Consider the following 8314-nt stretch of genomic DNA (forward strand, 5'->3'; position numbering starts at 1 on the left):
GGGACTTTTCTGGAATTTGGTGAGATTCTGTAGAGAACTGACGAATTATCAGGGATTTTTCATGTATTCTCTGGGAATTTGTGGAGATTTGGTGGGATTTTTCTTGAATTTGGCCGTGTTTTGAGAAGATTTAGAGAATTTTGTGGGGTTTTTCTTGAATTTTGTTGGATATTGAGGAGATTTTGTGGGATGTTTGTGGAACTTTGAGGGACTTTTCTGGAATTTGGTGAGATTCTGTAGAGAACTGACGAATTATCAGGGATTTTTCATGTATTCTGTGGGAATTTGTGGAGATTCGGTGGGATTTTTCTGGAATTTTGGTTGTGTTTTGAGAAAATTTAGGGAATTTTGTGGGATTTTTCTGGGATTTTGTTGGGTATTGGGGACATTTTGTGGGATGTTTCTGGAATTTGGTGGGGCTTTTCAAGAATTTTGTGGTATTTTGAAAAGGTTTAGGGAATTTTGTGGTGTTTTTTCTTGAATTTTGTGGGAAACTGTGCTGATTTTATGGGGCGTTTCTGGAATTTGGTCGAGTTTTCAGAAGATTTAGGGATTTTTGTGGGATTTTTGTGGGATGTTCTGGGAATTGGTGGAGATTTTGTGGGACATTCCTGTGAATTGGTAGGGTTTTGAAATGATTTAGGGAGTTTTGTGGGACTTCTCTGGAATTTTGTGGGGTTTTTATGGAATTGTGTGGGATTCTAAGGAGACTTGAAGAATTTTGAGGAATTTGATTTAGATTTTTGTGGGAATTTGTGAAGATTCTGTGGGATTTTTCTGGAATTTGGTGGGCCTTTTCACGAACTTTGTGTTTTTGAGGAGACTTGAAGAATTTTGAGGAATTTTTCTTAGATTTTGTGGAAACTTGTGGAGGTTTTGTGGGATTTTTGTGTGATTTTGTGGGATATTGAGGCGATTTCGGGATCTTGAGGGATTTTTCATGTATTTTGTGGGAATTTGTGGAGATTTGGTGGGATATTTTTCTAGAATTTGGTCGTGTTTTGAGAAGATTTAGGGAATTTTGTGGGATTTTTCCTGGAATTTTGTTGGATATTAGGGAGAATTTGTGGGATGTTTGTGGAACTTTGAGGGACTTTTCTGGAATTTGGTGAGATTCTGTAGAGAACTGACGAATTATCAGGGATTTTTCATGTATTCTGTGGGAATTTGTGGAGATTTGGTGGGATTTTTCTGGAATTTGGTAGAGTTTTGAGAAGATTTAGGGAATTTTGTGGGACTTTTCTGGGATTTTGTTGGGTATTGAGGACATTTTGTGGGATGTTTCGGGAATTTGGTGGGGCTTTTCAAGAATTTTGTGGTATTTTGAAAAGATTTAGGGAATTTTGTGGTGTTTTTTCTTGAATTTTGTGGGAAACTGTGCTGATTTTATGGGGCGTTTCTGGAATTTGGTCGAGTTTTCAGAAGATTTAGAAATTTTTGTGGGATTTCTGTGGGATGTTCTGGGAATTGGTGGAGATTTTGTGGGACATTCCTGTGAATTGGTAGGGTTTTGAAATGATTTAGGGAGTTTTGTGGGACTTCTCTGGAATTTTGTGTGTTTTTTCTGGAATTGTGTGGGATTCTGAGGAGACTTGAAGAATTTTGAGGAATTTTTCTTAGATTTTGTGGAAACTTGTGGAGGTTTTGTGTGATTTTTGTGTGATTTTGTGGGATATTGAGGCGATTTAGGGATCTTGAGGGATTTTTCATGTATTTTGTGGGAATTTGTGGAGATTTGGTGGGATATTTTTCTAGAATTTGGTCGTGTTTTGAGAAGATTTAGGGAATTTTGTGGGATTTTTCCTGGAATTTTGTTGGATATTAGAGAGGTTTTGTGGGTGTTTTGTGGAACTTTGAGGGACTTTTCTGGAATTTGGTGAGATTCTGTAGAGAACTGACGAATTATCAGGGATTTTTCATGTATTCTGTGGGAATTTGTGGAGATTTGGTGGGATTTTTCTGGAATTTGGTAGAGTTTTGAGAAGATTTAGGGAATTTTGTGGGATTTTTCCTGGAGTTTTGTTGGATACTGGGGAGATTTTGTGGGATGTTTGTGGAACTTTGAGGGACTTTTCTGGAATTTGGTGAGATTCTGTAGAGAACTGACGAATTATCAGGGATTTTTCACGTATTCTGTGGGAATTTGCGGAGATTCTGTGGGATTTTTGTGGATTTTGGCCGTGTTTTGAGAAGATTTAGGGAATTTTGTGTGATTTTTCTGGGATTTTGTTGGATATTGAGGACATTTTGTGGGATGTTTCTGGAATTTGGTGGAGCTTTTCAAGGATTTTGTGGTATTTTGAAAAGATTTTGGGAATTTTGTGGTGTTTTTTCTTGAATTTTGTGGGAAACTGTGCTGATTTTATGGGGCGTTTCTGGAATTTGGTCGAGTTTTCTGAAGATTTAGGGATTTTTGTGGGATTTTTGTGGGATGTTCTGGGAATTGGTGGAGATTTTGTGGGACATTCCTGTGAATTGGTAGGGTTTTGAAATGATTTAGGGAGTTTTGTGGGACTTCTCTGGAATTTTGTGGGGTTTTTCTGGAATTGTGTGGGATTCTGAGGAGACTTGAAGAATTTTGAGGAATTTGTTTTTCTTAGATTTTGTGGAAACTTGTGGAGGTTTTGTGTGATTTTTGTGTGATTCTGTGGGATATTGAGGCGATTTAGGGATCTTGAGGGATTTCTCATGTATTTTGTGGGAATTGGTGGAGATTTGGTGGGATAATTTTCTAGAATTTGGTTGTGTTTTGAGAAGATTTAGGGAATTTTCTGGTGTTTTTTCTTGAATTTTGTGGGAAACTGTGCTAATTTTATGGGGCGTTTCTGGAATTTGGTCAAGTTTTCAGAAGATTTAGGTAATTGTGTGAGATTTTTCCTGGAATTTTGTTGGATATTAGGGAGATTTTGTGGGATGCTTGTGGAACTTTGAGGGACTTTTCTGGAATTTGGTGAGATTCTGTAGAGAACTGACGAATTATCAGGGATTTTTCATGTATTCTGTGGGAATTTGTGGAGATTCGGTGGGATTTTTGTGCATTTTGGCCGTGTTTTGAGAAGATTTAGGGAATTTTTTGTGATTTTTCTGGAATTTTGTTGGATATTGAGGACATTTTGTGGGATGTTTGTGGAACTTTGAGGTACATTTCAGGAATTTGGTGAGATTCTGTAGAGAACTGACGAATTATCAGGGATTTTTCATGTATTCTGTGGGAATTGGTGGAGATTCGGTGGGATTTTTGAGGATTTTGGCCGTGTTTTGAGAAGATTTAGAGAATTTTGTGGGATTTTTCTTGAATTTTGATGGATATTGAGGAGAATTTGTGGGATGTTTGTGGAACTTTGAGGGACTTTTCTGGAATTTGGTGAGATTCTGTAGAGAACTGACGAATTATCAGGGATTTTTCACGTATTCTGTGGGAATTTCTGGAGATTCGGTGGGATTTTTCTGGAATTTTGGTTGTGTTTTGAGAAAATTTAGGGAATTTTGTGTGATTTTTCTGGGATTTTGTTGGGTATTGAGGACATTTTGTGGGATGTTTCTGGAATTTGGTGGGGCTTTTCAAGAATTTTGTGGTATTTTGAAAACATTTTGGGAATTTTGTGCTGTTTTTTCTGGAATTTTGTGGGAAACTGTGCTGATTTTATGGGGCGTTTCTGGAATTTGGTCGAGTTTTCAGAAGATTTAGGGATTTTTTTGAGATTTCTGTGGGATGTTCTGGGAATTGGTGGAGATTTTGTGGGACATTCCTGTGAATTGGTAGGGTTTTGAAATGATTTAGGGAGTTTTGTGGGACTTCTCTGGAATTTTGTGTGTTTTTTCTGGAATTGTGTGGGATTCTGAGGAGACTTGAAGAATTTTGAGGAATTTGATTTAGATTTTTATGGGAATTTGTGGAGAGTCTGTGGGATTTTTTTGGAATTTGGTGGGCCTTTTCACAAACTTTGTGTGGTTTTGAGGAGACTTGAAGAATTTTGAGGAATTTTTCTTAGATTTTGTGGAAACTTGTGGAGGTTTTGTGGAATTTTTGTGTGATTTTGTGGGATATTGAGGCGATTTAGGGATCTTGATGGATTTTTCATGTATTTTGTGGGATTTTGTGGAGATTTGGTGGGATATTTTTCTAGAATTTGGTCGTGTTTTGAGAAGATTTAGGGAATTTTGTGGTGTTTTTTCTTGAATTTTGTGGGAAACTGTGCTGATTTTATGGGGCGTTTCTGGAATTTGGTCGAGTTTTCAGAAGATTTAGGGATTTTTGTGGGATTTCTGTGGGATGTTCTGGGAATTGGAGATTTTGTGGGACATTCCTGTGAATTGGTAGGGTTTTGAAATGATTGAGGGAGTTTTGTGGGACTTCTCTGGAATTTTGTGTGTTTTTTCTGGAATTGTGTGGGATTCTGAGGAGACTTGAAGAATTTTGAGGAATTTTTCTTAGATTTTGTGGAAACTTGTGGAGGTTTTGTGTGATTTTTGTGTGATTTTGTGGGATATTGAGGCGATTTAGGGATCTTGAGGGATTTCTCATGTATTTTGTGGGAATTTGTGGAGATTTGGTGGGATATTTTTCTAGAATTTGGTCGTGTTTTGAGAAGATTTAGGGAATTTTGTGGGATTTTTCCTGGAATTTTGTTGGATATTAGGGAGAATTTGTGGGATGTTTGTGGAACTTTGAGGGACTTTTCTGGAATTTGGTGAGATTCTGTAGAGAACTGACGAATTATCAGGGATTTTTCATGTATTCTGTGGGAATTTGTGGAGATTCGGTGGGATTTTTCTGGAATTTTGGTTGTGTTTTGAGAAAATTTAGGGAATTTTGTGGGATTTTTCTGGGATTTTGTTGGGTATTGGGGACATTTTGTGGGATGTTTCTGGAATTTGGTGGGGCTTTTCAAGAATTTTGTGGTATTTTGAAAAGGTTTAGGGAATTTTGTGGTGTTTTTTCTTGAATTTTGTGGGAAACTGTGCTGATTTTATGGGGCGTTTCTGGAATTTGGTCGAGTTTTCAGAAGATTTAGGGATTTTTGTGGGATTTTTGTGGGATGTTCTGGGAATTGGTGGAGATTTTGTGGGACATTCCTGTGAATTGGTAGGGTTTTGAAATGATTTAGGGAGTTTTGTGGGACTTCTCTGGAATTTTGTGGGGTTTTTATGGAATTGTGTGGGATTCTAAGGAGACTTGAAGAATTTTGAGGAATTTGATTTAGATTTTTGTGGGAATTTGTGAAGATTCTGTGGGATTTTTCTGGAATTTGGTGGGCCTTTTCACGAACTTTGTGTTTTTGAGGAGACTTGAAGAATTTTGAGGAATTTTTCTTAGATTTTGTGGAAACTTGTGGAGGTTTTGTGGGATTTTTGTGTGATTTTGTGGGATATTGAGGCGATTTCGGGATCTTGAGGGATTTCTCATGTATTTTGTGGGAATTTGTGGAGATTTGGTGGGATATTTTTCTAGAATTTGGTCGTGTTTTGAGAAGATTTAGGGAATTTTGTGGGATTTTTCCTGGAATTTTGTTGGATATTAGGGAGAATTTGTGGGATGTTTGTGGAACTTTGAGGGACTTTTCTGGAATTTGGTGAGATTCTGTAGAGAACTGACGAATTATCAGGGATTTTTCATGTATTCTGTGGGAATTTGTGGAGATTTGGTGGGATTTTTCTGGAATTTGGTAGAGTTTTGAGAAGATTTAGGGAATTTTGTGGGACTTTTCTGGGATTTTGTTGGATATTGAGAATATTTTGTGGGATGTTTGTGGAACTTTGAGGGACTTTTCTGGAATTTGGTGAGATTCTGTAGAGAACTGACGAATTATCAGGGATTTTTCATGTATTCTGTGGGAATTTGTGGAGATTCGGTGGGATTTTTGAGGATTTTGGCCGTGTTTTGAGAAGATTTAGGGAATTTTGTGGGGTTTTTTCTTGAATTTTGTGGGAAACTGTGCTGATTTTATTGGGCATTTCTGGAATTTGGTCAAGTTTTCAGAAGATTTAGGGAATTTTGTGAGATTTTTCCTGGAATTTTCTTGGATATTAGGGAGATTTTGTGGGATGCTTGTGGAACTTTGAGGGACTTTTCTGGAATTTGGTGAGATTCTGTAGAGAACTGACGAATTATCAGGGATTTTTCATGTATTCTCTGGGAATTTGTGGAGATTTGGTGGGATATTTTTCTAGAATTTGGTCGTGTTTTGAGAAGATTTAGAGAATTTTGTGGGATTTTTCTTGAATTTTGTTGGATATTGAGGAGATTTTGTGGGATGTTTGTGGAAGTTTGAGGGACTTTTCTGGAATTTGGTGAGATTCTGTAGAGAACTGACGAATTATCAGGGATTTTTCACGTATTCTGTGGGAATTTGTGGAGATTTGGTGGGATTTTTGTGGATTTTTGGTTATGTTTTGAGAAGATTTAGGGAATTTTGTGTGATTTTTCTGGGATTTTGTTGGATATTGAGGACATTTTGTGGGATGTTTCTGGAATTTGGTGGGGCTTTTCAAGAATTTTTTGGTATTTTGAAAAGGTTTAGGGAATTTTGTGGTGTTTTTTCTTGAATTTTGTGGGAAACTGTGCTGATTTTATGGGGCGTTTCTGGAATTTGGTCGAGTTTTCAGAAGATTTAGGGATTTTTGTGGGATTTCTGTGGGATGTTCTGGGAATTGGTGGAGATTTTGTGGGACATTCCTGTGAATTGGTAGGGTTTTGAAATGATTTAGGGAGTTTTGTGGGACTTCTCTGGAATTTGGTGGGGTTTTTTCTGGAATTGTGTGGGGTTCTGAGGAGACTTGAAGAATTTTGAGGAATTTGATTTAGATTTTTGTGGGAATTTGTGGAGATTCTGTGGGATTTTTCTGGAATTTGGTGGGCCTTTTCACGAACTTTGTGTGGTTTTGAGGAGACTTGAAGAATTTTGAGGAATTTTTCTTAGATTTTGTGGAAACTTGTGGAGGTTTTGTGTGATTTTTGTGTGATTTTGTGGGATATTGAGGCGATTTAGGGATCTTGAGGGATTTTTCATGTATTTTGTGGGAATTTGTGGAGATTTGGTGGGATATTTTTCTAGAATTTGGTCGTGTTTTGAGAAGATTTAGGGAATTTTGTGGGATTTTTCCTGGAATTTTGTTGGATATTAGAGAGGTTTTGTGGGTGTTTTGTGGAACTTTGAGGGACTTTTCTGGAATTTGGTGAGATTCTGTAGAGAACTGACGAATTATCAGGGATTTTTCATGTATTCTGTGGGAATTTGTGGAGATTTGGTGGGATTTTTCTGGAATTTGGTAGAGTTTTGAGAAGATTTAGGGAATTTTGTGGGATTTTTCCTGGAGTTTTGTTGGATACTGGGGAGATTTTGTGGGATGTTTGTGGAACTTTGAGGGACTTTTCTGGAATTTGGTGAGATTCTGTAGAGAACTGACGAATTATCAGGGATTTTTCACGTATTCTGTGGGAATTTGCGGAGATTCTGTGGGATTTTTGTGGATTTTGGCCGTGTTTTGAGAAGATTTAGGGAATTTTGTGTGATTTTTCTGGGATTTTGTTGGATATTGAGGACATTTTGTGGGATGTTTCTGGAATTTGGTGGAGCTTTTCAAGGATTTTGTGGTATTTTGAAAAGATTTAGGGAATTTTGTGGTGTTTTTTCTTGAATTTTGTGGGAAACTGTGCTGATTTTATGGGGCGTTTCTGGAATTTGGTCGAGTTTTCTGAAGATTTAGGGATTTTTGTGGGATTTTTGTGGGATGTTCTGGGAATTGGTGGAGATTTTGTGGGACATTCCTGTGAATTGGTAGGGTTTTGAAATGATTTAGGGAGTTTTGTGGGACTTCTCTGGAATTTTGTGGGGTTTTTCTGGAATTGTGTGGGATTCTGAGGAGACTTGAAGAATTTTGAGGAATTTGTTTTTCTTAGATTTTGTGGAAACTTGTGGAGGTTTTGTGTGATTTTTGTGTGATTCTGTGGGATATTGAGGCGATTTAGGGATCTTGAGGGATTTCTCATGTATTTTGTGGGAATTGGTGGAGATTTGGTGGGATAATTTTCTAGAATTTGGTTGTGTTTTGAGAAGATTTAGGGAATTTTCTGGTGTTTTTTCTTGAATTTTGTGGGAAACTGTGCTAATTTTATGGGGCGTTTCTGGAATTTGGTCAAGTTTTCAGAAGATTTAGGTAATTGTGTGAGATTTTTCCTGGAATTTTGTTGGATATTAGGGAGATTTTGTGGGATGCTTGTGGAACTTTGAGGGACTTTTCTGGAATTTGGTGAGATTCTGTAGAGAACTGACGAATTATCAGGGATTTTTCATGTATTCTGTGGGAATTTGTG

Source organism: Cyanistes caeruleus, chromosome 4 (assembly GCF_971803275.1).
Source record: "Cyanistes caeruleus chromosome 4, bCyaCae1.hap1.1, whole genome shotgun sequence".
Lineage (NCBI taxonomy): Eukaryota > Metazoa > Chordata > Aves > Passeriformes > Paridae > Cyanistes > Cyanistes caeruleus.